This window comes from Pituophis catenifer, unplaced genomic scaffold (genome assembly GCF_029215685.1).
Source record: "Pituophis catenifer annectens isolate HBS135680 unplaced genomic scaffold, rPitCat1.0.hap2 SCAF_12, whole genome shotgun sequence".
NCBI classification, from domain to species: domain Eukaryota; kingdom Metazoa; phylum Chordata; class Lepidosauria; order Squamata; family Colubridae; genus Pituophis; species Pituophis catenifer.
Genome location: NW_027256892.1, coordinates 22,501,049 through 22,514,801, shown reverse-complemented (window position 1 = coordinate 22,514,801; position 13,753 = coordinate 22,501,049). Strand labels below are relative to the sequence as shown.

The 13,753-nt window shown below is 45.8% G+C and overlaps 1 protein-coding gene across 3 annotated transcripts in view; it reads left to right on the top strand.

Annotated features, from left to right (window-relative positions):
* The window catches only part of GRAMD1B (GRAM domain containing 1B), a 209,590-nt gene that overhangs the window by 93,313 nt on the left and 102,524 nt on the right, over positions 1 to 13,753 (top strand). The window contains exon 2 of one of the 3 annotated variants that reach the window (XM_070952208.1): positions 8,091 to 8,134. The exons of the other annotated variants lie outside the window; for them this stretch is intronic. The gene's annotated coding sequence lies outside the window, so the exon portion shown is untranslated. The remainder of the gene's footprint in view (positions 1 to 8,090; positions 8,135 to 13,753) is intronic. 3 annotated transcript variants of the gene reach the window in all.

The window sequence follows — 13,753 nt, the reverse complement described above, 5'->3', positions numbered from 1 at the left end:
CGGCTTTTCCCCTCCTCTCCCTGCCTGCTACCCCCAAAGGGCATTGTGCCAAACTTGCAATTTTTTAAATTTCCTTGATCAAATTTATTGGCCGCCCGTCTTGCTATAGGGTGAGATCTCTTCCTCCTTGGCTCTGGATGAAGCTTTGCTGCCGTGTCCCTTCCTCTCTCTCTCTCTCTCTCTCTCTCTCTCTCTCTTGAATTATTTATTTTGAACAATTTCTCTCCGCTGCATTATTTGTCTTCTCCAAATAATTGCAGACGATCCGGCAGGAAATGGACGTTCTCTCTGTGGAGTGCTCGGCGCTGGGGCTTTCCTGGTTGCCAGCACTGATGAAGTTGCCTAGTTGGGTAATGAAACGTCCGCGAGAAAACCGCCAAGCTCAGAGACCATCAGGCACTCCAAAATCCAATCCTGAATGACAAATATTCTCTTCTGTTGAATTTCTCTCTTTTAAATGGTGCATCGTTTTGCCCTTTTGGAGAGGATAGCCAGCTCAGTGGGCTCTAGCCAAAGGATTTCACAAATCAGTGGAATCCAGCTAGACTTCATTATTTGACAGAGGGGATTTGTGTCCCAGATGACTGACTCTTTCTTTCTTTCTTTCTTTCTTTCTTTCTTTCTTTCTTTCTTTCTTTCTTTCTTTCTTTCTTTCTTTCTTTCTTTCCTTCCTTCCTTCCTTCCTTCCTTCCTTCCTTCCTTCCTTCCTTCCCTTCCCTTCCCTTCCTTCTTTCTTTCTTTCCTCCTTCCTGTTCTCCCTCTCTTCTTTCTCTTTCTGTCTTTTCCTTCCTTCCTCCCTCCTTCCCTCCCTCCATCTTTCTCTGTCTCTCTATCACTTTATCTTTCTGTCCTTCTGTCTTTTCCTTCCTTCCTTTCTTCCTCCCTTCCTCCCTTCCTCCTGCCTTTCTCTCTTTCTCTATGTCTTTCTCTTTCTTTCTGTCCCTGTCTTTTCCTCCCTCCCTCCCTCTTCCTCTATCTCTCTATCTCTTTCTTTCTGTCCTTCTGTCTTTTCCTTCCTTCCTCCCTCCCTCCCTCTTCCTCTATCTCTCTATGTCTTTCTCTTTCTTTCTGTCCTTCTGTCTTTTCCTTCCTTCCTTCCTTCCTTCCTTCCTTCCTTCCTTCTTTCCTTTTCTCCCTCCCTCCCTCCCTCCCTCCCTCCCTCCCTCCCTCTATCTCTTTCTTTCTGTCCCTGTCTTTTCCTTCCTTCCTCCCTCCCTCCCTCTTCCTCTATCTCTCTATGTCTTTCTCTTTCTTTCTGTCCTTCTGTCTTTTCCTTCCTTCCTTCCTTCTTTCCTTTTCTCCCTCCCTCCCTCCCTCCTTCTATCTCTCTCTCTTTCTTTCTGTCCCTCTGTCTTTTCCTTCCTTCCTCCCTCCCTCCCTTTGGGTGAGTACATCTGTAGTTGACAGTAATAACCCAGTGAAAACGGAACATAGAAAATAGAATACATATGTCTACCAAACTTTGATTAATAGGGCATCATCTGGCCAAGAGCTCTGTTTTGAGCACTGGAGGTGAGATGATTCTGCCTCAGGGCTTCAAGCCACGTATTGGAAGTGATGTCCTGATCAGGGCTTTGAAGCTGCGCTTGTCTGCCTCTGCCAATGGCTTCTGAGCATGCCATGCCCAGTGAACCATTGAATGGTGAGAGAATGGATCCCCAAGATGTCCCCAAATCAAGGAAAGACAGTTTTTTTGTTCAAAATATTAGAGTTTGTGTTTGCTTTTCAAATAATAGAAACTTCAAGGCTGAAGCTGACTGACTGCTTCAGATAAGATGCATTGGCTTTGTTCTCTAATGATTATTTTTGGGTACTTCTATATTCATTTCCTAAGGGGACGCGGTGGCTCAGTGGCTAAGACGCTGAGCTTGTCGATCGAAAGGTTGACAGTTCAGCGGTTCGAATCCCTAGCGCCGTGTAACGGAGTGAGCTCCCATTCCTTGTCCCAGCTTCCGCCAACCTAGCAGTTCAAAAGCACGTAAAAGATGCAAGTAGAAAAATAGGGACCACCTTTGGTGGGAAGGTAACAGAGTTCCGTGCGCCTTTGGCATTGAGTCATGCTGGCCACGTGACCACGGAGACGTCTTCGGACAGCGCTGGCTCTTCGGCTTTGAAACGGAGATGAGCACCGACCCCTAGAATCGGGAATGACTAGCACATATGTGCAAGGGGAACCTTTCCCTTTCCCTTATTCATTTCCAGTTCCTGCACTTAGCGGTAATCCTCCTTCTACCAATATGGCTTCCTCCTTTTTCTCTTCTTATATCTCCTCTCTTCTTTTGCTTACAAATGGTTTTTAAACCAAGCACCTTGGATTTGTAGGGAAAAGGTTTGACAAGGCAGGGCAACTCTGTTTCCTTCTGTGCCTTTCATAATTCCACAATATTGTCTAGGCTTTTATTTAACCAGGTTATGACTGGATAAGTGGCAAAACAGAATGGTGTATGATCTAGGCCAGTCTTCTCTGTTGGGTGTCACCTCTCATCCATGGCCAAGTAACTTGAGAAGATGAGAACTGTCACCCAATGGCCATCAAATTGAGGCAGGCCAGTCTAGTGTTGGAAGAAATATCCATCTGGTTCAGTTCCAAGCTGGGAAAAAGGCACTGGAGACAAAATGGAGGCTGATTGGAAAGAGGGTCCATTTATCGATGAAGCAGAACCACCAAACATGTGTAATTCTGGACAGCTGACCACATGGAGTTGAGAGAGGGGGTATTTATACCTTCTCTTGAACTTTGCCCTTGAGCTTCCTGTTCCTGTGCAAGAACATGTATTCTATTGGCTGTTGTCAGATTCCCATGGGGTCATGTCGGGTTCATGTTTGTCTGAGCTAAAGTTTGGTTGAAGTTTCTGGAGTGGGGTGGGAATGGAGATTTTGCAGTATCCTTCCCCTTGGAGTGGGGTGGGAATGGAGATTTTTCAATATCTTTCTCCTGGAGTGGGGAGGGAATGAAGATTTTGCAATATTCTTCCCCCTGGAGTGGGGTGGGAATGGAGATTTTGCGGGATCCTTCCCCTGGAGTGGGGTGGAAATGGGGATTTTGCAGTATCCTTCCCCTGGAGTGGGGTGGGAATGGAGATTTTGCAGTATCCTTCCCCTGGAGTGGGGTGGGAATGGAGATTTTGCAGTATCCTTCCCCTGCCACACCCACCAAGCCACGCCCACAGAACCACAAAAAAAAATGTTGATTTCACCAGTGTAAGACCAGCTCAAAAAAATGGGAAAATAGTAATATTAGAGGAGAAGTTGTTCTCACTAGAATCAACCTTACCCCACTTACGTTGCTTATTTCCCCTTCGTGCTTAAGAAATTTGAAGTCCTGCAATTCTTCAGCATAATGCCAACTCCGATAGAAATATTTGACTTTTGAGACTGTCGTCTGAATCATATGTCCCTATCCTAATGTTTCCGTTAATTGTATTCATTTTATGTATTCAATTCATGCTTATACGTATATATATTATCTAATATGTACTCGACAAAATAAATAAAACAAAAAATAAATAAAATATATGGAGAAGCAATAAACACTGGCCGGCTAGCAACCCAAAAAGTTGTGAGCGGGCATTTAGCTGATATTTTTAAGCGAAAGTTGATAGTAATGCTGATTTGGATCTTTATCGTAACACGGTAGTAAAAAGGGAAGTAAAGTTTGAGTTCCTCCCCAGGTTTTTCGAGGCTTTATGGTCCAAAATTGGGAATTCAAAATTGAGCCTTGGTAGTACAGTGGTCTAAGGCACCCTGTTATTAAGCTGGTTATTAAGACCAGCTGCCTGCAATTACTGCAGGTTCGAATCTCGCCAAGGCTCAAGGTTGACTCAGCCTTCCATCCTTTCTAAGGTAGGTAAATTGAGGACCCAGTTTGTGGGGCCAATAAGCTGACTTTGTATAAATATACAAAAGGATGAAGGCTATTGCTTAACGCATTGTAAGCCGCCCTGAGTTTCCGGAGAAGGGTGGCATATAAATCAAATTAAAAAAAAATAATAATTCTAAACTTTGAAACTAACGGGACCAAGAATGCATTGTTTCTAAATAGGGTTAACCAGGATTGGGGGGAAAAAAAATCAACCCGTAACACTTATCTAACTCTGTATCTGGAAGTATTTATAACTCATGGCATTATTTTTAGGATTTGGGTGTCCTATTTCTGAGTCTTATGGGAACTTCAAACTGTGCCACCTCTGATCTGAATCTGTTTCCAATAAATTTATCCGTTCACTCTTCGAGGGTAAAGATGTAGGTGTCGAGAAAATAATGTTTGTTTTTTTTTCCTGAGACTTCTACGCAAGGCATGTGAATTTTCTCAAGAAACCCTCACGCCCGGATCAAAATGCATCTTGCAGATGTTGTTCAGGGGGCAAATGAAGAGGATAATAACGTTGAGTGTTATTTATGGCTCCAGATCGTTGCAGCTAAAGCTCGTGCCTTGATGTTCCATCTTTTCTCACGAGAGAAGGCTGCCTTTGTAATTACCTACTATTAGAAATGTAACCAAGGGGATTGCAACCTTCTTATACAATTGCTTGCTCTCTCTTTTTTTTTTTTTCTTTTCTTTCCCCCAGAGGTGTTTGGAACAATATCAATTTTTGAACCCCTGTTGCTAAATAGGACTGCCACGCAGGGGTGAAATGCTCCTGGTTTGGACCGGATCTCCCAATCCGGTTGCGATGGACCAGTAGCAAAAATCTCTGCCCCCCCCCTCATGCCCAGCTGAGCTGCACAATCATCAGAGGCTTTTTTTTTTTTTTTTTTACTTTTAAAAGCATTTTTTCTACAACCACTTCGGCCGAAAAAATGCTTTTAAAAGTTAAAAAAAAGAAGCCTCTGATGATTGCGCGGCTCAGCTGGGATCATCAAAGGCTTTTAAAAGAAAAAAAGCCTCTGCTGATCAGGCAACTCAGCTTGGATCGTCAGAGGCATTTAAAAGGAAAAAAAAACCCTTTTTTTCTTTTAAATGCCTCTGACGATCCAAGCTGAGTTGCCTGATCATCAGAGGCATTTAAAAGAAAAAAAGTCTCTGATGATCAGGCAACTCAGCTGGGATCGTCAGAGCCTTTTGAAAGCATTTCTTTACAACCTCTTCACCGAAGAGGTTGTAGAAAAAATGCTTTTAAAAGTAAAAAAAAAAAAATTGGCCACACCCATCCAGTCACATTACCCCCCCAAGCCATGCCCACAGAACCGGTAGTAACAAATTTTACATTTCACCAGTGCTGCCACGGCGACCATCATCGTAATTTAAGAAATATCTGGTTGTATCAGGGGTGAAATGCTACCGGTTTGGACCAGTTCGACCGAATTGGTAGCGATGGTGGCACGTGGTTTGAAGAACCGGTAGTGACGGAAGCGCGAGGCTCCGCCCACCCACCCGGTTGTCGTTACTTCCTGGTTTTAACCAGGAAGTTACCTGTTTTTTACCCTCTGTGCGTGCGCAGAAGGTTTTGCACATGTGCAGAGGGTCTGTGCATGCATGTAATGCACGCATGTGCGCAAGTGAAGCAAGTGCCCCCGCATGGTGCATGCACTTCCGAACCGGTAGGGAAGGTAAGTAGATTTCACCCCTGGGTTTTATCTTCAAGTTGTCTCCTCTTTAAATCGCTCTTCCTCCTTCATTGACATGCACAGAACACATTCTTCGGAAGTCCAAGTCATATACAAACATTTTCTAGATTGTGTAGTTTTTCAATAAGAACAGAGACGAAAGCTTCGCTTCGTGAAATAGGACTGGAGGTTTTTAAGAAGAGATCGGACCAGCATTTGTCCACAATGGTGTAGGGACACCTGGTTGGGCAGGAGGTTGGACCAGAAGACCTCGAAGTAGTGATGAAATTCAAATTTTTTACTTCTGGTTCTGTGGGCGTGGCTTGGTGGGCGTGGCAGGGAAAAGATATTGCAAAATCTCCCTATGATTTTAATCCATATGATTTTAATGGATCACATGCCTTGAAGATGTTGGGTGAAGAAGAAAAAGGGCGGAGGTGCTGAGAATCGCTAGGTTTTATACCCTCTCTGGCTTTGAACTTCCTGGGGCACAGGAAGAGTATCCCAATTGGTTGCCGTCAGAGGTCACGGCTAGCTTTGTAGGTTGCCTGTGTGCTAAGTTTGGTTGAATCTTGCTGGGTGATGCAATGAAGGACAATTAAATGGCTCTGCCTGAAGGAAGTAGATCTTTGTTGTGTAAAATGGATTGGCTCAGGCCTTAATGGCCCGTTGACAAAGGTGGGGGGAGGGGCTGGTGATGGGGAATTTAGAAATGCTAACTGTTTACGTTTGCAAGAGAAAACAAAACGGTCCAAAGAAGAAGGCATCTTCCTCTGCAGCCGCTGGGCATCTCCATTCCCACCCACCCACACCCACCAACACACTTAAGCGTTATTTTTGCTTTCTGGGTCTGTTTTTAAGAGTTTAGCTCCTCTATTTCTTGTGAGCATCCTCTCATGCGCCGCTGGAAAGTAGGACAGGAAGGGGAACTGCCATCCGGGCGAACATGGAGAAATGCTGAATCCCCTGCGGGGTGAGAAAATCCGGGATGATGAATAGGGCTGGATGAAGTCATTTTGGCTCCGCCAATGGGAGGCTTGGGCTGGCTGGGAAAGGCAGGGCTTCTGCTGCAGAGTCCCTCCTTCTCCAACGTTTTTTTGTTTTTCCTTTTTTTTTTTTACCTGAAAGGATGACTTGACAAGGGGCAAGGCTGGTGGAAGGGAAGGACCAGTTAAGTAGGCATTTTTTTGGTGGAGGGGAGGGTGAGGTGGGTTGAGTTTTTTTTTCCTGGTCTTCACAGTATGGATGATTAAAGACCTCCTGCCTCCTCTTCCTCTTCCTCTTCTTCCTCCTCTTCCCTCCTTCTCCTTTCTGCTCCCATTTAAAGCATCTTTGAATTATGCTGATCAATTCCTTCTACATTTGCCTGCACCTTTGTGGCTTTTCTCATGACCTTCTGCCTTTCCTTCCTTCCTTCCTTCCTTCCTTCCTCTTTCTCCCTTCCTCACTCACTCACTTTCTTTCTTTCCTTCTTCCTTCCTTCTCCCTTCCTCTTTCTCCCTTCCTCACTCACTCACTTTCTTTCTTTCCTTCTTTCCTTCCTTCTTCCTTCCTTTCTTCCTTCCTTTTCTTCCTTCCTTCTCCCTTCCTCTTTCTCCCTTCCTTACTCACTCTCTTTCTTTCTTTCTTTCTTTCTTTCTTTCTTTCTTTCTTTCTTTCTTTCTTTCTTTCTTTCTTTTCTCCCTTCCTCCCTCTCTCCCTCTTTCCCTCCCTCTTTATTTTTTTCTTTCTTCCTTCCTTCTCTCTTCCTCCCTCCCTCCCTCCTCCCTCCCCTTCCCTCTTTTTCTTTCTTTCTTTTCTTTCTTTCCTTCCTTCCTTCTCCCTTCCTCCCTTCTTCCCTCCCTCCCTCTCTCTCTCTCCCTCCCTCTTTCTTTTTTCTTCCTTTCTTCCTTCTCTCTTCCTCCCTCCCTCCCTCCTTCCTTCTCCCTCCCTCCCTCCCTCCCTGCTCCCTCCCTCCTTCCTTCCTTCCTTCCTTCCTTCCTTCCTTCCTTCCTTCCTTCCTTCCTTCCTACAAGCCCCCCCACCCTTCTCCCTTCCTATTTCTCCTCTTGCTTTTTGAGCATTTCCATCGCTAAGTCAGGCCTGGCAGTCATCTCTCTTCCTTTCCAAAGAAGGCCAGGGACTCGTCCGTTTCCCCCAAAAACTCTGTGGACAGAGAAGTTGGGACAACGAGGAGGAGATGCTTCCTCTCCCCTGCATGTTAAAACTTTGCTCCCCTACCCACCCAAGGAAGCCCCGAGAAACATCTGTTTGCAGCTGGAACAGTGTCTCTCGTGAGGCTCAGCCTCTGATCGTAGGAGCCTCTGCTTCCCCCCTGCTCCTTTTCAGATCATGCCAGGCCTCCTTCCCAGGCCTCCTCTGACCCACACCTTACCCTCCGCCCCCGAATGGCCAGACGACTTGCTTTCTACTCCTCCTCTTCCTCCTCCAGCTCTTTAGCCAACTCTTGTGTCTTTTCCTTAACTGCCACCTCACCTCACGTTCTCTTTTCCCTTCTTTCCCCCTTTCTCCTCGCCCCCCCTCCTCTCCTGGTTGACTGATAGGCCAAGCAGAAAGCATGGAGACATCTGATATGGCGACAGCAAAGGTAGGATGGAAATGCTGCCATCCTTGTGCGTAAGTGGCTTCGCTCGGCAAGTTCTTCCTTTTCTTGCATTTCTGAATTCTCCCCATCAGTCTCGTCTCCCTCCCTCCCTCCCTCCCTTCCTCCCCCCCGCATCCCTCAAATATTCTTCAGGGACGAGAAACTGTGCCATTCTAAACTCTTTTATTTATTATTATTTATTTATTTGATTAAATTTCTATACCGCCCTACTCCCGAAGGACTCAGGGCGGTGAACAGCCACAGGATAAAACACATAAATACAAAAATTTAAAATAGAATAAAAACGAATTAAATAATTTGGCTGGACAAATTTAAAATACCCCATAATTTAAAAACAAATTTTAGACTTTTCCCTCCATGTTCTCCCGTCTGCACCCCACGTGTACATATTCCCTTGGGGGTACCAAAGAGATCTTCTTCTGATGCTTTTAGTGGAATGGGGGGACACACCCTCCGGGATCAAATGTGACCATGATGAGTCTTGGGGGGTTAATATCTAGATCTCCTTCGAAAAGGGATTAATACATATAAGAAACAGGGCGGTGGTGAAATCCAATTTTTTTTTTACTACCAGTTCTGTGGGCGTGGTTTGGTGGGCGTGGCTTGGTGGGCATGGCAGGGGAAGGATACTGCAAAATCCCCATTCCCACCCTGCTCCTGGGGGAAGGATATTGCAAAATCCCCATTCCCTCCCCACTCTGGGACCAGCCGGAGGTGGTATTTGCCGGTTCTCCAAACTGCTCAAAATTTCCGCTACCGGTTCTCCAGAACCTATCAGAACCTGCTGGATTTCACCCCTGGAACAGGGTGTATATTTACAATGTACGACCACAGTTGAGCCCAACATTTATGTTGCTAAATAAGAAATGTATTAAGTGAGTTTTGCCCCATTTTACAACTTTTTTGTGCCACCATTGTTAAGTGAATCGCTGCAGTTGTTAAATTAGGAACACGGTTGCTAAGTGAATTTGGCTTTCCCCATGGACTTGGCTTGTCAGAAGATTGCAAAAAGTGATCACATGACCCCCCACTCCATCCCCGGGGACATTGCAACTGTCATAAATATGAACCAGCTGTCAAGTACCCTAATGTAAATCACATGGCCATGGAGATGCTGCAATGGTCATAAGTGTGAAAAATTGTCATTATTCACCTTTTCCAGTGCTGTTGTAAGTTCAAATGGACACTAAATGAACTGTTGTAAGTGGAGGAGTACCTATATAGGAAAATTGGAGGCTCCATCCGGTCATTAAGTTGAGACAAGGAATATTTGAGAGAGCGGGGTGGGAGAGACAGGGAGGGAGGGAGAGAGAGAAAGAGAGAGGGAGAGAGACACAGAGCGAGAGGGAGAGAGAAAGAGAGACACAGAGGGTGGGAGAGAGGAAGGGAGAGAAAGGGAGAGAGACAGGGAGAGAGAAAGAAAGAGGGAGGGAGAGAGACAGAAAGAAATTGGGAGGGAGAGAGAAAGGGAGAGGAAGGGAGAGAAAGAAAGGGAGAGGGAGAGAAAAGGAGGGAGGGTGAGAAAGGGAGAAACAGAGAGAGAGAGAGGAAGGGAGAGAAAGGGAGAGAGAGAAAGAGAAAGAGGGACAGAAAGAGGAGAGAGAGGAAGGGAGAGAAAGGGAGAGAGAGAGAGAGAAAGAGAGGGACAGAAAGAGGAGAGAGAGAGGAAGGGAGAGAAAAGTAGAGAGAGAAAGGGAGCAGGAGAGAAAGAGAGAAAGGAAGGGAGAGAGAGAGAAAGAAAGAGAAGGACAGAAAGAGGAGAGAGAGAGAGAGGAAGGGAGAGAGAGAAAGGGAGAGGGAGAGAATGAAAGAGGGACAGAAAGAGGAGAGAGAGAGAGAGAAAGGGAGAGAGAGAGAAAGGGAGGGACAGAAAGAGGAGAGAGAGAGGAAGGGAGAGAAAAGAAGAGAGAGAAAGGGAGAGGGAGAGAAAGAAAGAGGGAAAGAAAGAGGAGAGAGAGAGGAAGGGAGAGAGAGAAAGGAAGAGAGAGAGAGAGAGGGACAGAAAGAGGAGAGAGAGAGAGAGAAAAGGAGAGAGAGAAAGGGAGAGAGAGAGAGAGAAAGAGGGACAGAAAGAGGAGAGAGAGGAAGGGAGAGAAAGGGAGAGAGAGAGAGAGAGAAAGAGTGGGACAGAAAGAGGAGAGAGAGAGGAAGGGAGAGAAAAGTAGAGAGAGAAAGGGAGCAGGAGACAAAGAGAGAAAGGAAGGGAGAGAGAGAGAAAGAAAGAGAAGGACAGAAAGAGGAGAGAGAGAGAGAGAGGAAGGGAGAGAGAGAAAGGGAGAGAGAGAGAAAGGGAGGGACAGAAAGAGGAGAGAGAGAGAGGAAGGGAGAGAAAAGAAGAGAGAGAAAGGGAGAGGGAGAGAAAGAAAGAGGGAAAGAAAGAGGAGAGAGAGAGAGGAAGGGAGAGAGAGAAAGGAAGAGAGAGAGAGAGGGGGACAGAAAGAGGAGAGAGAGAGAAAAGGAGAGAGAGAAAGGGAGAGGGAGAGAATGAAAGAGGGACAGAAAGAGGAGAGAGAGAGACAGAGGAAGGGAGAGAGAGAAAGGGAGAGAGAGAGAAAGAGAGGGACAGAAAGAGGAGAGAGAGAGAGAGAGGAAGGGACACACACACACACACACACACACACACACACACACACACACACACAAACACAGAATTTGATCTATGCTGAACAGTCTTTGCAGATATGGGATCAAAGTCCACCCACTTTGCCTCGTTCACAGTTGCATCCCCCAAGAAACCCCCTGGCCTCACATCTTCTCTTCAGCCCAGGTGAGCTTCAAGCAGGTGGGCTGTGCTGGGTCTTCAGAAGAAGTCCTTTGAAGTCCCACCAGAAGGAATCTTGTGTACCTACGAGTAGGTGATGGTGGGAAGCCTTCAAAGCAACCAGAGAGAACGCAACTGCTTAAGCTAATCACGGCTATCAAATGAACCACATGAACTTAATTTACCCAGCATACCAAGTCCCAGACTCTGGTTTAGATATCCCTGTGGTTGGGTTCAGACCAGTGGTGGAATCCAATTTTTTTTACTACTGGTTCTGTGGGCGTGGCTTGGTGGGCATGGCAGGGGAAGGATACTGCAAAATCCCCATTCCCTCCCCACTCCATGGGAAGGATACTGCAAAATCTCCATTCACACCCCATTCCAGGGGAAGGATACTGCAAAATGTCCATACCCACCCCACTCCAGGGGAAGGATACTGCAAAATCTCCATTCCCTCCCCACTCCAGGGGAAGGATACTGCAAAATCCCCATTCCCTCCTGACTCCTGGGGGAAGGATATTGCAAAATCCCATTTTCCCTCCCTACTCCAGGGGAAGGATACTGCAAAATATCCATTCCCATCCCACTCCAGGGGAAGGATACTGCAAAATGTCCATTCCCACCCCACTCCAGGGGAAGGATACTGCAAAATCTCCATTCCCTCCCCACTCCAGGGGAAGGATACTGCAAAATCTCCATTCACACCCCACTCCAGGGGAAGGATACTGCAAAATCCCCATTCCCTCCCCACTCCAGGGGAAGGATACTGCAAAATCCCCATTCCCACCCCACTCCAGGGGAAGGATACAGCAAAATCTCCATTCCCTCCCCACTCCAGGGGAAGGATACTGCAAAATCTCCATTCCCTCCCCACTCCAGGGGAAGGATACTGCAAAATCTCCATTCCCTCCCCACTCCTGGGGGAAGGATATTTCAAAATCTCCATTCCCACCCCACTCTGGGACCATCCAGAGGTGGTATTTGCTGGTTCCCTGAACTGCTCAAAATTTTCGCTACCGGTTCTCCAGAACCTGTCAGAACCTGCTGGATTTCATCCCTGGTTCAGACGATGTTTTCAAAGCCAGGAATTTTAAATGATGCTTTGTTGGAGAAACCAAATTAACGGACTTCGCTTATCTCCATCCATAACAGACAGGTTCACATTATATCACCCTAACCAATAATAAACCAATTGCATTAGAACTGTGTGTGAATTGTCATGGTGGGGGAGAAAATGAAGCTTTTCCCATTAAAAAAAAAAGCAAGAAATCAGATGGAGCTTGCACTCTTCTTGAGAAGGGCAGATCCTGCAATCCTTAATTGACTTGGTTTGTCTGTGGAGCATAAGAGAAAAGGATTCTAAAAGCTTTAATTACTTCATATCATATGCTACGTAAGCAGTCTTGCAAGACCAGCTTTTCCAAGTAGAGTTAAGGTCAGGTCTTAGAAGCCTTAGAAGACATCCAGTTTGATTTATGGATCAGAAAGTATTTGTGGTTTTTGAAGCATTTGTGCTGTGAGATTGCCTACCCTTTCATCCATCCATCCATCCATCCATCCATCCATCCATCCATCCATGTATGCATCCATGCATCCATGCATCCATCCATCCATGCATCCATCCATCCATCCATCCATGCATCCATGCATCCATCCATCCATGCATCCATGCATCCATCCATCCATGCATCCATGCATCCATCCATCCATGCATCCATGCATCCATCCATCCATGCATCCATGCATCCATCCATCCATCCATCCATCCATCCATCCATCCATGCATCCATCCATGCATCCATCCATGCATCCATCCATGCATCCATCCATGCATCCATCCATGCATCCATGCATCCATCCATCCATGCATCCATCCATCCATCCATCCATCCATTCACCCATCCAAATCCATGCATCCATCCATGCATGCATCCATGCATCCACCCATCCAAATCCATCCATCCATCCATGCATCCATGCATCCATCCATCCATCCATCCATCCATGCATGCATCCATCCATCCATCCATCCATCCATCCATCCATCCATCCATCCATGCATCCATGCATCCCTCCCTCCATCCATCCATCCATCCATCCATCCATCCATCTAGCTATCATCTATCATCTTATTTATTTTTCTCTTTGAACAAACTAGATGTTCTATCTATTGTTCTATCAAAACTATCTATTGACAGACAGACAGACAGACAGACAGAGCTAGACAGAAATCTAGATCGATAGACATTTAATGATATAGATAGACAGACAGATAAAGCTAGTTAGCAAGACAGAAACCTAGATAAACAGATAGACAAATAAATGATGGATGGATGGATGGATGGATGGATGGATAGATAGATAGATAGATAGATAGATAGATAGATAGAGCAAGCGAGCTAGACAGAAGCCTAGACAGATAGACAAATAATGATGGATAGATGGATGGATGGATGGATAGGTAGATAAATAGATAATGGTAGATAGATAATATTCTGTATAGGTATATAGATATACTGTATATTGTTTATGCCTTTGAGTCAGTATTTGATTCCTGGCAACTGCCTGCACATGTCTCTAAAGTTTTCTTGGCAAGATTTTGCCCTTGCCTCCTCCTTCCTAGGGCTAAGAGAGGTGAGGGGCGAGGGGAGGATGGACGTCACCCAGACGGCGTTGTACATAAAGCAGGACTAGAACTCCCCGATTCCCGATTTCTAGCTTGGTGCCTTAATCACTAGAGCAAACCGATTCTCTCCCTCTTGATGGGTTTCCGGCTTGTGATAGATACCTGGGTATGGTTGCAGATATGTTTATGTTAGGGGTTACAAACGACTCAAAAT